The sequence below is a fragment of the Natrix helvetica genome (assembly GCF_964273705.1).
Source record: "Natrix helvetica genome assembly, chromosome: 1".
Lineage (NCBI taxonomy): Eukaryota > Metazoa > Chordata > Lepidosauria > Squamata > Natricidae > Natrix > Natrix helvetica.
The window spans coordinates 30,935,524-30,951,360 of NC_138548.1; positions in this window are offsets into that span (position 1 = coordinate 30,935,524).

The window sequence follows — 15,837 nt, forward strand, 5'->3', positions numbered from 1 at the left end:
CACACTTGCAGCATCTCTATGGTGCTTGGTAACTGAGTGATATTTATGACAGTTGCAGTGTCCCGGGGTCATGTGACCATCTTTTGTGACTTTCAAAGTCGCAAAACGAAGTCGGTGGGGAAACCAGATTCACTTAACAACAGTGTTACTAACTTAACAACGGTAATGATTCACTGAACAACTGTGTGGCAAAAAAGGTCGTAAAAATGGGGCAAAACTAACACCTGTCTTGCTTAATGACAGAAATTTTGGACTCAGTTATGGTTGTAAATCAAGGACTACTTACATCCCATTACATTCTCCCCAAATAAGTAATATGTTTATAGCTCTTATTTTGGAACAGAAGGAGATCAGAGGTGGTATTCAGCAGGTTCTGACCAGTTCTGGAGAAACGGTAGCAGACATTTTGGGTAGTCCGGACAACCGGTAAATACCACCTCTGACTGGCCCCGCCCCTATCTATTCTCTGCCTCTGGAGTCCCAGCTGATGAGGAGGAAATGGGGATTTTGCAGCAACCTTCCCCTGCAGTGGGGAGGAAATGGAGATTTTACAATATCCTTCCCCTGCCACGCCCACCAAGCCGTGCCATGCCCATCAAGCCACGCCCACAGAACCCATAGTAAAAACAATTGAATCCCACCACTGAAGGAGATGGCATTTGCAGACAAAATAAGATAAGGTGGAGTTCGATGTCCCACCTTCAAAATTCGTGATCGACGTGTCCCAAATCACCATTTCCCCAATGTAACCCTGATAGTTTTGCTACATTTTACCTCTTCTAATTCCTTCTCCCCCTCTTTGCTGTTTTATTTAGAGATACAAATCTAAAAGTGAAATCTGTCTTTGGAGGTGGAATGACTCTCTATGAAGCTCCCTGAACAAGAAACATTTGCAAAACCTCATGACTGCCTCTTTTGAAAAGACATTGCTCCTGGCAGAGCTTTAGAATTGTTAAAAAAATAACCCGGTTCGGTTTGGGATGTGGCCAAATCCAATGCACAATACTGCTTATTAACATAGTTATTGATATTTGTTATTGCCTACAGTGGGCTGGATTATAAATTAGCCACAATTTAAGACTAATAGATTTCAGTGGGAAATAATTGCAACTTTCATAGTCTGGATCAGCTGGTTATTTATTTATTTTTTATATTTACTGCATTGCATTTTCTTGGAAATATTTTCGGATGAAGCCTCACTGGCATATATTTTTCTTGTTTTATATTTTAATCTTACTGTTGTAGGAACCTTTGTAGGGCAGCTGCTCCACAGGGATGCTGTTGGAGAAAACAGATACCTTGTCTGAAGCAGGCCTTGACCTTTGAAACAGCATGCCATCTTACAAAAGTGCCATAAATTGTTGAAAATGTGGCTGCGTTCCCAGCCTTCTGGTGATGCCCCAGATGTGACAAAGAGGCATATAAGCCAATCAGCATTTATTTATTTATTTAACCGTATGGCATATTAAAACCACTTTATAATGCCTTGGTAAGACCACACTTGGAATACTGCATTCCGTTTTGGTTGACACGATGTAAAAAAAAATGTTGAGACTCTAGAAAAAGTACAAAGAACAACAAATAAGATTAGGGGATTGGAGGATAAAACAGGTAAAGAACAGTTGCTGAAATTGGATATGGCTAGTTTAATGAAAAGAAGGACTAGGGGGTGACATGGTAGCTGTGATCCAATATTTCAGGGGTTGCCACAAAGAAGAGGGGGTCAACCTACTCTCCAAAGCGCCAAAGTCAGAACAAGAAGCAATGGATGGAAACTAACTAATTAATAAGCGGAACAACTTACCTCCAGAAATTGTGAATGCTCTAGCACTGGACGTTTTAAAGATGAAATTGGAAAATCATTTGATTGAAATGGCATAGACAAGGGTCTCTTGCCTGAGCAGGGGATTGAACTAGAAGACCTTCAAGGTCTCTTCCAGCTCTTCTGTTCTCTATTCTGTATACCATACTGTACATGGACTAGCAATATATATAAATGTTTCATCTAGATTAGTAAAACACAATAAATTAAAAGATCTATGTTCAAATACCAATGTCTAGGCCATCTAACCGTTGAAGCACAGCATTTTTTATATTTTAAAAAAATCAGATACTGGACCTTCTGTCCACTGAACTTTAATTTTTAGTGCCACAACATTATTTTGAAACTTACAAATAAAGATTTATGGGCATCTTTACATGGATATGTTACAGGGATTTTCATAACACTACCCTGCCTTTTGTTAGAATGCAAATATTGAGTTATTTTTCTTCTCTTTCTATGAGAGAGAGAGAGAGAGAGAGGGGGGGGGGGGAGAGGGAGAGGGAGAGGGAGGTGTATGTATTTATCCACATCCCACTTCAGGCGCTATCACACACTATCAGTCTTCTCTTTCTTGAAATTAAAACATAATTAAGAATGTGTGGTGGTGGTGGTGAGGAAACAACTTGGGCAATAACTACTGGTATGAGAAGGGTGTCCTTGTACATTTCAGAATTGCATCTTGGCAATAAAAACAAGGTTTGAACAGAGTTAAGGCATTCAGTTGCATTGTGAAGTGAAATGTTGCACTGTTTTTAGAAACCTCACAGTACCAACTTGGTCTGTTTTTCCCTCCCTCCCTCCCTCCCTCCCTCCCTCCCTCCCTCTCTCTCTCTCTCTCTCTCTCTCTCTCTCATTTCAATGCATTCCATGCCCCCTGCTGAATAGCTGGATTTATTTGGACATCAGTCCTGATCTTTGCTTTTTAAATAGCATGAATTGACATCAGCTACTGGCAGAACGACAGAGTTCTTAGCTCAAATTACAGAGTGCGCCAGCTGAACAGAGCAAAAGCTCATGCGTGTTTCCGGAAAGGCCTTTGTAATATCTAATTAGCTCTTTGGGGTCAGATCAAAAAAAGGTCTGAAGGACCAGAACATTTTGCAAGAACAAAATAAAGCCTCCCTTCCAGACCTAGGAAAACCTCTGCTTCTGAATAGCATTTCTCCTACCTGCAACCTTTCTCCCGCCTGCAACAATTCCTCCTTGTTTTTAACTCTAGTTTAATATCCAGGATTCTGATCATCGTACAAACCCTTTATTCAATCCCACCCTGGAACAAAAAGATGACGGGGGAAAATCTCAGAAAGAATTATAATAATAATATAATGATTGTTGCCATCTTTATAGGAAGTATTTAAATAAGTGAAATTTCAAAACATAAGCAATAGCCACAGAGACACAGCCACCTCTGTTCCTTGTTGTTATTTCCAGCAGGGATGCCCCTTACTCTTCAAAGGTCACAAGGGCCAGCCATTATGTGAGAAAGATCAGCAAAACCATCTGTTTCCATCACAGCAGGAACCCTTTACAGGCTGATGCCTGTTTTCCTTTTTCCTCCCCATCTCCTTTTCCTTTTGTGCCATGTCCTTTCAGTTTGCAAGTCTGAAGGTGAGGACTGTCTTGCTTTGTTTCTTCTATAAACGTAACTGGGAGACTTGCAAGCCAAAGAATATAGTATGCATGTTTTAAAGAAATAAAGAGCTCACAAATTCCCCCGTTTTTTTTTCCAGTTCAAAATAGGATGACGTGCGATTCGATGGCATAGAAAGGGGGGAGGGAAAGATTATGCAACCTTTCCTGTAGCACGGGGGTGTCAAACTCGATTTCATTGAGGATCACATCAGGGTTGTGTTTGACCTGGGCGGGAGCAGGATGGGGCATGGCCAGATCAACATCACTCATGTCGGGGGTGCCTGTGTTGGCTCGAGTGCTCTGTCAGCGAAAACAGGCTCCTGAGCACCGTTTTCTGCTGCAATGGCCTCCTGCAACCTTCTACTACCGAAAATGAAGCTCATCCATTTTCACTGGCAGAGGCACCATGGGCCAATCCTTCATTGTTTCCAGGATGGCCCGGCGAGCCAGATCTAAGCACCCTGTGGGCTGGAGTTTGAGTTTGACACTCCTGCTATAGAACAATTCTTCAAAAGGATGGGATTGGAATGCAGCATTCACCCACCCAAAGAAATGCTGCTAATGCCAGAGAAAACAAAGGATTGCTTCTGTTTTAATTCCTCCCTCAGTGAAACTAAAGATGGACAGTCTTTAGACTTCCAGATGATGTTGGACCCTGACTCCCATCCCAATTTCTGTAATGGTCAGGCTCTCCACAGCTAATGAGAACATTGGGAGAAATGCCCAAGTCCATAGCAGTTCTAATACCACAAGTATCACAAGTCTTTTCTATATTCTTGTACCAGTAAAACTGCATCCAGAGGACACCAGAAGGACATCAGAATGAGAAAGGATGGGCTAGCTGAGCTCATGTCTATGAAATCTCTTTGGCTTTCCATCATATGCCACAATTGAACAACAATGCATTATGGAAAGGTTCTCCAACTTTGTGGCTGCCCAAGTTCAGATTTCTTAACCATGGCCATTCTGTCTGGGAATGTTGATAGGTGGAGTTCCCGCATCTGGAAGACAGCCATGTTGGGGAAGGCTGAACATAAGTATGGTTTTTTCAACCATAAAGAAGACCCCCCCCACTCCCCACCCAAGGAAAAGCAGGAGAGAGAGGGAAAGGAGACCCAAGCTCATTGCCACATCACCACAACTGGAATTGTGTATTTTAATTACTCTCTGGGTTGGCTTGCACAACAAACAACACCCCTCTAAACTAATCACCTGGTCTATGGCTACATCCGTTTCTGAAATGACATGGAAACAACACAGGAAACCTAAAATACACCCTTTAAAATATACCTTGGGCTGTATTTTTCCTTCTTTTTTGGTGTTGTTATTTCTGCTCAACTGTTTCCTAGTAACAACTTCTTATGTTGGTTTTGCTTACAGCCTTGGTATTTTAAAACCTGAGCAGTGCCCTTTGAACACTGGCATACCTTGTTCTCTGTGAATAAGGCCATTCTTCAATGCTTCTGGAAATACTTTCTTATTCCCTCCCAGAGCCCCCACCTCACACGCTAAAGTTAACTGTGCAGCAAAGACTGGAACCCAACTCATCAAGGCTGCAGAACTTCGGTGGCATGCAAACAATCAAGATTTTGAATTTTCTGAATAAAAAAAGATGAAGAGCTGGGAAAGCATGAAGATTTGCAGTGATAGGAGTAGGGGCGAAACCAAAATACTTGCATGCCCATCAGTGGTGGGTTTCAAAAAAATTTAGAACCTATTTTGTGGGTGTGGCCTATTTTGTGGATGTGGCTTGGCAGTCATGTGACCGGGAGGGTATGGCCAACTTGACATCACTCATGCACACTCAGTCACATGACCTCCATCCCCCAAGCCATGTGGCAATTTTTTGGGGGACTCCTATGAAGGGGGGGAAAGAGAGGGGGAAAACTCCCAAAAATAGACAACTGGAGGATTAAGTGCTGAAATTAGGGAGATCGGAGGAGGCAGGACAGAGGAGAATCCAGTAGAAAGCTATCACCCGCTGGGGAAAGAACTTTGGGAGATTGGAGGAGGTAGGACAAAGGGGAATCCAGTAGAAAGCTATCACATGCCGGGGGGGGGAGAACTTTGGGAGATCAGAGGAGGCAGGACAGAGGGGAATCCAGTAGAAAGCTATCACCCGCTGGGGAAAGAACTTTGGGAGATTGGAGGAGGTAAGACAAAGGGGAATCCAGTAGAAAGCTATCACATGCCGGGGGGGGGGAGAACTTTGGGAGATCAGAGGAGGCAGGACAGAGGGGAATCCAGTAGAAAATGCCTGAGCTTGCTGTTGCTGTCTGACGGATTGTGCCGCTGGACCTCTCCTTGCCTCTCCCTTCACCACCTCCACTCCCAGGTATGGAACTTGACACCAAATTGCACGTGTGGTGTGTGCTTGTGTCCTGCAGTCATGCATAGTGCCTTCACCCCACCCTGGGTTCCTCCTTTTGCATTCCGTTTTCTGTGCCTTCGGGTAGAGGGAAGTGGGCCCAGCATGGCATCCTGGCTCTGCTCCATCTGAAGGCACAAAAACAGACCAAAGTTTTTTTGGAAAAGCAGCCTCTCTCCCATAGAGTTGCCGGGTCTAGGCGCTTGTTTTCCTACTTGGAAACCAGGCCGTGCCCGCCCACTCACTGCTTTTCCTTCCCCATCAGGGAAGACAAGGAACGTGAGGGGGACCCCTCCACCCGCGGATGGGCTCCAGACCAGGCGGCTGTCAGAGAGAAGAGGACAGCACGTGCCCTTGGGCTTATGCAGAGCCGAATCCTCGCCTCCTGTTCTTCGGCTGCTGCACAAGCCCATGTGGCGTGCGCTGTCTTCTTCTCTCTTGACAGCTGCCTGGTTAAAAAGAAGGACGAGGCTCCGCTGGTCTGGAGCCCATCCGGGAAGATGAGGAAAGCGAGGGGCCCCTCCCCCCACAGATGGGCTCCAGACCAGCAGAGCCTCGTCCTTCTTTTTAACCAGGCGACTTTCAAGAGAAAAGAGGGCAGCACACACCACGTGGGCTTGTGCAGCAACCGAAGAACAGGAGGCGAGGATTCAGCTGTTGCCCAAGCCCACGGGCACGCACTGTCCTCTTCTCTCTGACAGCCGCCTGGTTTGCTAAATCCAGCACACCGGCGGGACTCTTGCCTTCGCTGGCAGCCGTTTCTTGCCATCGCCGCCATGCCAGAAAGAAACTGGTCTTTGGAAAGAACCTCCCCCTCCAGAGAGCCCATGCCATGAGACAAAAGGGGGCGGACTGGTTTGAATGTGGATGAGCGGGCGATTTGGGGCCGCTAATTTGGGCAGGTAGAGAAAGAAAGGCTTGTGATAAAGCACCCCTGCCTCCAAGGGCAAAGGGGAGCACCTTCGCCTTTGACTATTGCATGCCTCCTTTCTCCACCTGCCCAAATTAGCAAAGAAGGCGGGCCACTAAACTGCCAGCTCGCCCGCATTCAAACCAGCCCACCTCCTCTCTTTCGGCATGAGCTCTCTGGAGGGGGACGGAAGGTCTCTCCCAAGACCTGCTTCCCTTACCTCACGGCGCAGTTCCAGGACACGTTCGGGCAATGGGGGCGGGGCTTTCTCGCACGCCTTTGGAGAAAGAAAGAAGGCATGCGAGAAACACCCCACCCATCCAAACATTTGAATGAAGGAGGCTGCAGGCTTCTTTGCCCTTGGTTATGCGATCTCCTTTTGTTCTCTGCTGCCCAAACAAGTGAATGAGGCAGATGGAGAATGAAAGGAGATCGCGTCGGGCAGGGGGAGCGAGCCAAGCGTTCCAACCGGTTCTAAATGGCACAGTAGATTTGTGGAACCTTTTCTGCTGAACCAGTGAGAGCCGGCAGGAACCCACCCCTGATGCTCATCTTGTAGATATGATAGCCGCATACTAAATAAATAATGTGATAAATACATCCTTACCAGAAGGAGGCATACACGGCTACAGAGCACTGGTGGGATTAAAAATTTTTTACTGCCAGTTTGGTGGGCGTGGCTTGGTGGGTGTGGCTTGGTGGGTGTGGCAGGGGAAGGATACTGTAAAATCCCCATTCCCTCCCAATCGGCTGGGACACAGGAGGCAGAGAATAGATGGGGGCGGGGCGAGTCAGAGGTGGTATTTACTGGTTCTCCAAACTACTCAAAATTTCCACTACCGGTTCTCCAGAACTGGTCAGAACCTGCTGAATAACACCTCTGCTACAGAATGACATAAACCCCATGTACGTATAAACCCTTTGCAGTCTCTTTGTGCTTAAGAAACATATTTTGTGTGACAGGCTTGAGAATCAGTTCCATGATGGATATCTTGATTTTTTCAGCTGTTTTTTTCTTGGAAGATTAGATTTGTAAAAGATGTCCAATGTGATTAGTAGCATTAGTGTGCCCCCATACATAATTTGGTCTGCTTCAGATTAAATTTAATTCCCAGGAGATTAGCCAGCAGAATAGTCTGGCTCTTTTTTTATACATATTCTCACAACTCATTAATTTCTCAGTGTCTCATGTTTGTGGAAACCAGACCACTAAATCTGAAAGTGGGGGTCAAATGTGGCTCAGAAGAAGTTAAAAATGACACCATCCAGATTTGTATCATCCATTAGTCCCACAGCAAATGTTGTAAATATTGACGACTCGCTGTCCACAAAGCTAAGAATACTTCCAGAATTCTAGGAATTGAAATCCACACTTATTAAAATTGCCGAATATGAGAAATGCTGCTTTAATGGAATTCCAATCCATTATTATGACTTAAGCCAAAGATTGTTTAGCAAAACGTGTTCTTCTACTTGCTTTAATAATAATTTTTGGTATTTTTTAACACCACTTTTTCTAGGAAGTAAACTATCTGCAATTGGCTACTTTCTATTTCCTTGTTTTCTATGCTTTCTCCTGGACTAAATTAGCCATTGGTTTGTTCTTAACAAATATTTTTCATGGAAAGAAATACTCCCTTCTGATAAAATAGGTACAATCTAAAAATGTTAGGTTTAACTTCAGATATAACAAGGGAAGATCTCCTGCAAAAAAAGAAATGCTAGGAAGCCACTGCCATTAAGTTTAGACTGCATCAATTTAGGTGACCCAATGATTTGGCAAAGTAGAAAGCAGTTTTCTACATTTTATAAACAATCTTCTGTAGTATAGAACCAATCATTGCCTCTTTGATCCAAAGGTATAATCAACTTAAGCAACTTCTCAGTCTGTTTTGTAAAAACCACAAGAAAAAGAAAAAAAGAAAAAACAAAGACTTTTTTTTTTTTGTTAAGCATTAAAGCTTCTTCTCTTCTCCCTCAAGCTGGTAAACCATCTTTTTTGTCCTGAAAGCAAGCAAATTAGTGGAGCAGAAATAGCTGTTGGGTTTCCAAAGCCATGCAGAGATACATTTAACTGTGAATGAATGAAATTGAGAAGGCAATGAATACACAATGGCAAGCCATGAAAAAAAAAAACTGTATGTAAAACAGAGGTCGTATTCAGCAGGTTCTGACCAGTTCTGGAAAACCGGGTGCACTCCCACATGCGACGCTTCTGAGCATGCGGGCAGGTGAGTGGAGCCTCCCGCCGCCGCTACTACTAGTTCGCCCGATCCAGGCCAAACTGGTAGCAACCCACCTCTGTACTTTATCGATTTTATGGTAAGAGGAAAGAAAATAGCCATTAGCTCAGATGAGATGGGAGGCCACTGTATATACTAGGCAGTGGTGGGTTTCAAATTTTTTTAGAACCTCTTCTTTAGGTGTGGCCTGCTTTGTGGGAGTGGCTTGCCGACCATGTGACCGGGTGGGAGTGACTTGCCAGCCATGTGACTGAGTGGGAGTGGCTTGGCAGTCCTGTGACTGGGTGGGCATGGCCAACTTGTAAAATGTGGTGAAACTCACTTAACTCTCTTGCTTAGAAACCAACATGTTGGCTCAGGAACTCTGGCATTTGAAGTCTTAAAGCTATCAAGTTACAAGACCCTTGCACCCCTAATCCTTTAGAAAAAAACCCAGGGGTGTTCAAAGTTGGCAGCTTTAAGACTTGTGGACTTCAAGTCCCAGAATTCCTCCTCCATTCATGTTGGCTCAGGAACTCTGGCATTGAAGTGTGCAAGTCTTAAAACTGTCAAGTTATAAGACCCTTGCACCCCTAAGCCTTTAGAAAAAAAAACCCAGAGGTGTTCAAACTTGACAGCTTAAGACTTGTGGACTTCAACTCCCAGAATTCCTCCTCTCGCTCTTCATCTTGATGATGTGTGGACAGGCGGGGGGGAGGGAGCTGGAACTGGTTCTAAATGGCACTGTAGATTTGTGGAACCTCTTCTATAGAAGAGGTTAGAACTGGCAGGAACCCACTCCTGATACTAGGTTTTACAAGTGATTTACCTTTATAGTTATGCTGTGATGAGATAAACTGAGTCTCCACATTCTGTGGCAGTTTACTTTCTAATATCAGTTGAAGAACTGCTTGTGAACGTCTCTAAAACATCTGGCTGGCCACTGAAAAAAACATACCCTATATTAGAAGAACTGCATGGTCTGATCTAGGCAGTGACGTGCAGTCAGGTGAGGCAAGTGAGGCACAGCCTCACCACTCTCATCATGAAAAAAAAAAGTAAAAGGAAAAAGCTGAGCTAGTTGCTGCCTCACTCTGGATGACTCTGCTTAACCTCACTGGTGCTCTCCCTCCCCAAGTGTAGTGACTTCCTCCCCAGGCCCCCATTCATTTCTCTCTCACACACACACAGCTGGATAAAACTATATAAAAATCTAGCCCAGCTTCACTGATTACAAGTTTGAAAAGGCAAACAAAAGGCTCCACCTGCAATCAAACTACACTTGGGGAGGGAGAGCACAAGCGAGCACTGAGGAGACCACAGGAGGAGGCAGGAAGCCAGGCAAAGAGCCATGCTGTAGTACACACACTTCCCCCCAGCCTCTTTCTTTTGGAAGGCTCAGCTCGGCCCCCCTCCGGCTTCTCTGCCTCTCCTCTCACCCCAGCCTGCCAGCAGGAGGTGGTGGGTGGGCTTTATTGTGTTCCAGGCATTTCCCACCCAGACAGCAGGCTGCATTTGCAATGGTGGAGGTGTTTGGGAAAGGCAGCAGGGGAATGGGGGGGGGATGGCAGAGGAGCTGCTTTCAAGCCACTGGAAAAGATATCCAATCCAACTTTTGTGTGTGGGGGGGTTTGTTTGAGAGTGAGTGAGAGAGGGAAGGGATAGGAGAGATAGTCCAATCCAACTTCTGTGTGTGTGTGTGTGTGTGTGTGTGTGTGTGTGTGTGTGTGTTTGAGAGAGGGGGAGGAAGGGAGAGAGGGAGGAAGGAGGGGAAGGAGAAGAAAAAGAAAAAGAAAGAAGGAGCAAAGGAGAAAAACAAATGCTGTCGCTTTAAATTGGAACTGAGCATGCCTGGCTGTGGAATTCTGGGAGTTGAAGTCCACAAGTCTAAAAATATTTGAAACTCAGCACTGTGTCAGTGCCTCACCAGTCATAAACCTCACCGCACGTCACTGGATCTAGGAAGATCCTGCTTTCAGATTTTCCTCAATATGACCTGATATGCAGCTACAGACTGTTAGTCTTTTCTCTACAAATCACAGATTGATGCTGATGAACCAGTAGACTAAATCAAGTTTCATCTCCTTAATCTTAATGAACTTCAGAATGAGGGTAAGAATAAATTATGCAGTAAGAACCTGCTGATTCAAAGAGTCTACCATAGTAAACCATACTGCAGTTTGTTCATTTGGGAATAGCATTAAATAACATAAATGAATAAGCATAAGAATAAGTAAAAGGTTAAGAGTCAGATTATGGTAGAATATAAAAACTGTATAAATAAGTATAACAAGTATGTTAATTGAGGTTTAGTGTTTAACACCTTATGTGAACGCAATCAAATAACATTCTTCTAGTTTTGTGCCCATACAGTAAAGATATTGGATCCCCATTTCGTGCAAATGTGAGTGCAAGAGATACAAAATCTATTTAGGCATCCCCCAGAAACAATGGAGCACTCGGTTGCATCTGTAGTTCTCACAAAGCAGTTACATTCAGGTAAATTTCATCTTAATTTTATAACATTTATGACCATTTATATCATTACACAAATTTCATTCTGTTTACCTCTTTTGTGTACATTACCTATATCACCTAAATTGACACAAAATTCGTATTTCTGGACTTAATGGGCATTTGTGAATAATAGACACCTCCTCCCTCAGTTCCTCAGAGCAGTTTTCATTTATCTGTGTCACTGGACTGATTTCCTAAGCGCTGCCCCAGCTGTTCCAGATAATCTCACATCTCTTCTGTTTTCCCGCGTATTCTCTTAATAAGGTCAGAGTCAAAAGGAAGGAAAAGACTGAAATGGAGAAAAAAGAAATTAAGAAAATATTCCCAGAAAGGATGTTACCAATCCATCTTCCCGGGATAGTTTCAACTCATTTTGAATTTGAATGAGCAGATGCAATCTGCGCTTATGTCTGAATGAGATGGTAGAAATCTGAAATGATAAAATGGATTTTTATCAGTCCTTACTATTATCTTCCTTTGGCTTTGTTAGCCCTTCCATTCAATTGGTAGGCTTTGATCTAATTCAAGGATGTCCATGGAGGATCATACTTTGATTTAATTCAAGGATGTCCATGGAGGATCAAAAGTCAAGATGGCATCCAAGCCCTGCTTGTTTCTATGTTACAAAGCTTTAAAGAGAACAAGCTTTGATCATATAGCTGTGGCTGCCATCTTGATTTTTTTTTTACCTCTCTCCCTGCACATGCCTGCACTCAAATCTCTATCACTATAGATAAGCAGAAATGTCAATAAAAGGGTTTTTAATTGAAACAGGAACTTGGGAAAGGGATGAGTGTAAACATTAGGAAGATGCCCTTGAAGGAATCGGGCACCAAATATTCACTAAGCAAAGAGGGCTGAGACATTTCTTAAATACTGGGGGAAAAGATGTTGTACTACAGGTAATCCATGACTTATGACCATAACTGACCTGCCAATTATGGTCATAAGATGTGATGGTCATGCAATGGGTCATCACATGACTGATTTAATTGTACAAACTTTTTTGCACAGCAGTTATTAAGCAAACCTGCAGTTGTTAAGAAATGCCACGGTTGTCAAGTGAACCCATTGTTTGCTATGGGGCATTTTTGCCCAAACCAAAGAAAATACCAGTTTTTGGCAAAATGTAGTAAAATGTTGTCATGTGACTGCAGGATATTGCAAACGGGTGTAGATGCGGGCTGGTTACTGAGCACACAAAATGCAGTCATCTGACCACTGTGCTGGACAGCCATCGAAACTTCAGAACCAGGTCATAAGTAGCTTTTGGCCGGTCTATTGTAACTTCAAACAGTTGTTAATCAACCAGTCGTAAGTCGAGGAGTACTTGTACTATACTTGGAGAAGACTTAGGCAGGATTCTTCCTGAGTTATTGAGATATAAGAGGGAAGGGAGTAAAGCCCAATCAGATTTACAAGACTCTGTTATTGGTCTGCCTCAGATATAGTTTTAGTCTTCCAGTGGGATCTGTTACTTACCATATTTTTTGGAGTATAAGATGCTCCGAAGTATAAGACGCACCTAGCTTTTGGGGAGGAAAAAAAAGGGAGGAGGGGAATCTGCCTCTGTCTCCCAGCAATTTTCCTCCTTGCAGCAAACAGCAAACAGTACAGAAGATATACACTGTTTGTGGTGTTACATTTCAGACTATACTTGTACAGATGTTGTTAAAATTGATATGGCTTTCTGGAAGTATAGATTATTCTCTGCTATTTAAAAGAAAATACAATAGCACTGAGCCTCTTCAGATCAAGCATTTATTTTAAAAGCTTCTTCATTTTATTAAGGTATTTATAGTTATTGACTTACCTCCTTGCAGCAAACAGTAAACAGTCTGATTAACACAAGAAAAAAAATCTGTCTCTGCCTCTCAGTAATTTACCTCCATGCAGCAAACAGCAAGTTTCATTTTCGATTTCAGTACCGGCCTCCCCAATCATCAGCTGTTTTAGGCTACAGGGATTGCCATAGCCTATTGCCGCCTCTGCAAGCCCCATTTTCTCCATTTGCTGTAAGGAGGTAAATTGTTGGGAGGCAGAGGCCAAAGGGTGAGGGCCAATGGGTGGGCGGGGCTACATTTGGTGTATAAGATGCACCCAAATTTTCACCCTCTTTTAGAGGGGAAAAAGGTCCATCTTATACTCTGAAAAATAAGGTAATCTGTCAAGAGTGACTCGAACCTTCACCTATATTGTCCCAAAGCTTTTTCAAAAGGTAACTGAACTTTCTTGTTTTTCTTTGAAGACCTTTTGCTTTTCATCCAAGAAGCTTCTTCAGCACCTGGATGACTGAGAATCTCCATATATTTCACTTTCATCGCAGGTTGACAAAGAATGGGGAAGGGATTGGAATGCAAGGGAACGGCATCTAGGCATCATTGATTCCCAATGAGACCTAACTCGCCTCCTCAAGGACACCCAGAGCTGATGCCACAATGTGACTGGCTGGTTCTCAAAACAAAATGAACAGGAGTGATTGGTGGATGTAATAAACTGTGGGTGGCCTATGGGGAAAGGGGAAATGAACCAGTGGTGGGATTCAAAAATATTTACTACCGGTTCTATGGTAGGTGTGGCTTGGCTTGGTGGGCATGGCGGGGGAAGGATACTGCAAAATCCCCATTCCCTCTTGATCAGCTGGGACTCGGGAGGCAAAGAATAGATGGGGGCGGGGCCAGTCAGAGGTGGTATTTACCAGTTCTCCGAACTACTCAAAATTACTGCTACTGGTTCTCCAGAACTGGTCAGAACCTGCTGAATACTACCTCTGAAATGAACTATGCATGCATTTGCCTGGGAAACTCAGAGCTGGTTTCCCTTCTTTTGTGCCAGTTTGGACTTATTCAGTAAAATGTATACTCTTGGTAAAATAATGTCCCAGGAGGATTTTTTTTCTAGATTCACCAACTGGACAGTTGACAAAAGGGCTGACAATAGGTGAAACAGAAGTTGGCTCTTGTAATTTATTTTATAAATTAGATTTCCAAGGCTGTTTGATCCTGGACTTGCTTTCTACTGTATTAAAACAAATAAAGGTTTAATTGTGAGTTTCTTTTAATGGAAGCAGAAAATGCAGGAAGCAGAAGGGTTAAACAAAAGAAGCAGCCGCTTGGCAGTTGAATAAAGGAAAAAGAAAAGGGATTAATAAGCAATATATAACAGAAGAAAGAAACCCTATAATGAAACACTCAGCAATTTGGTTGATACACCTTGAAGCAGAAACAACCAAGTCTGCATGATCTGTTAATATAATATGACTGTAAAGTTTTAACTGTCCATAATCAACTATTTTTCTGAATAAATGAAAAATAATTTATAATATTTCTTTCCAGGCATAAAATATTATGCTATTGAGAAGGTAAAATATAATATCAGCATAAGAACACTTATAGCTCCTTACCAAAACTTTCATCAGTTAAACTGAGATAATTGTTTGATGGAGGTGATTTTAATTTACTGGATATGCGAAAATATTGGGCTGCGATTCTATGGACCAGGGAATGAAATTTTAGAAAAGAGTCAACCTCCATCGGCCTCACTGGAAAGTTATTATTCTTCTTTTATTTATTTCAGTCCTGGTAAGTTTGTGGATGAATATATATTGTACTTTTATTGGAACGTGTAGACAGAAGCGAGGATAATTACTTTTATTTATTTATTTAGACCATGGGTATCAAACTCACTGCGTCACATTGCCGTCACGTGACATATTGCGATGTTTCTTTCCCTTCTCGGAGCTGGGGTGGATGTAACCTATGCATGACACATCCGGCCTACAGGCTGCCAGTTTAACACCCATGATTTAGACTATGGTATATCAAACATGACCTAGCAATGTATATTAACTTTCAGAACATTAAATTAGTTAATAAGTAATGATTATTTTAAAGATCTTTTTTCAAATTCAGAGTTTGGTCCAGTGGTGGGATACAACCAGTACGCCTCGATACGGGCGTACCGGTGCCTGCTGGGAGCACCAGGTACCATTCCAGTACGGTGCTCCGGAGGGCCCACCTGCCCCACCCACCCTCATCTGTATTTGAGCCGATCGGGGGTTATGTGCCTGCGCATGGAGCATACGGCACCTGCGCAACACTCCACCAAGCAGCTGGAGTGTCGCAGAGCTGTCACAGAGCGTCACGAGCAGTAAGTACGCATGTGCATGCTGCGCGTATGCATGTGGTGGACGCCTGGTCCCGTTGCATCATACCGGTTGCACCGGGATCCGGAACCCGCCACCGGTTTGTCTTACTAACTCACACAGGATAGTATTAATAGAGTATTATAAGTTTTTATTATAAATCGTTTTAATACAATATATATATAATATTGTATTAAAATAGTTTGCAATGTAAGTGAT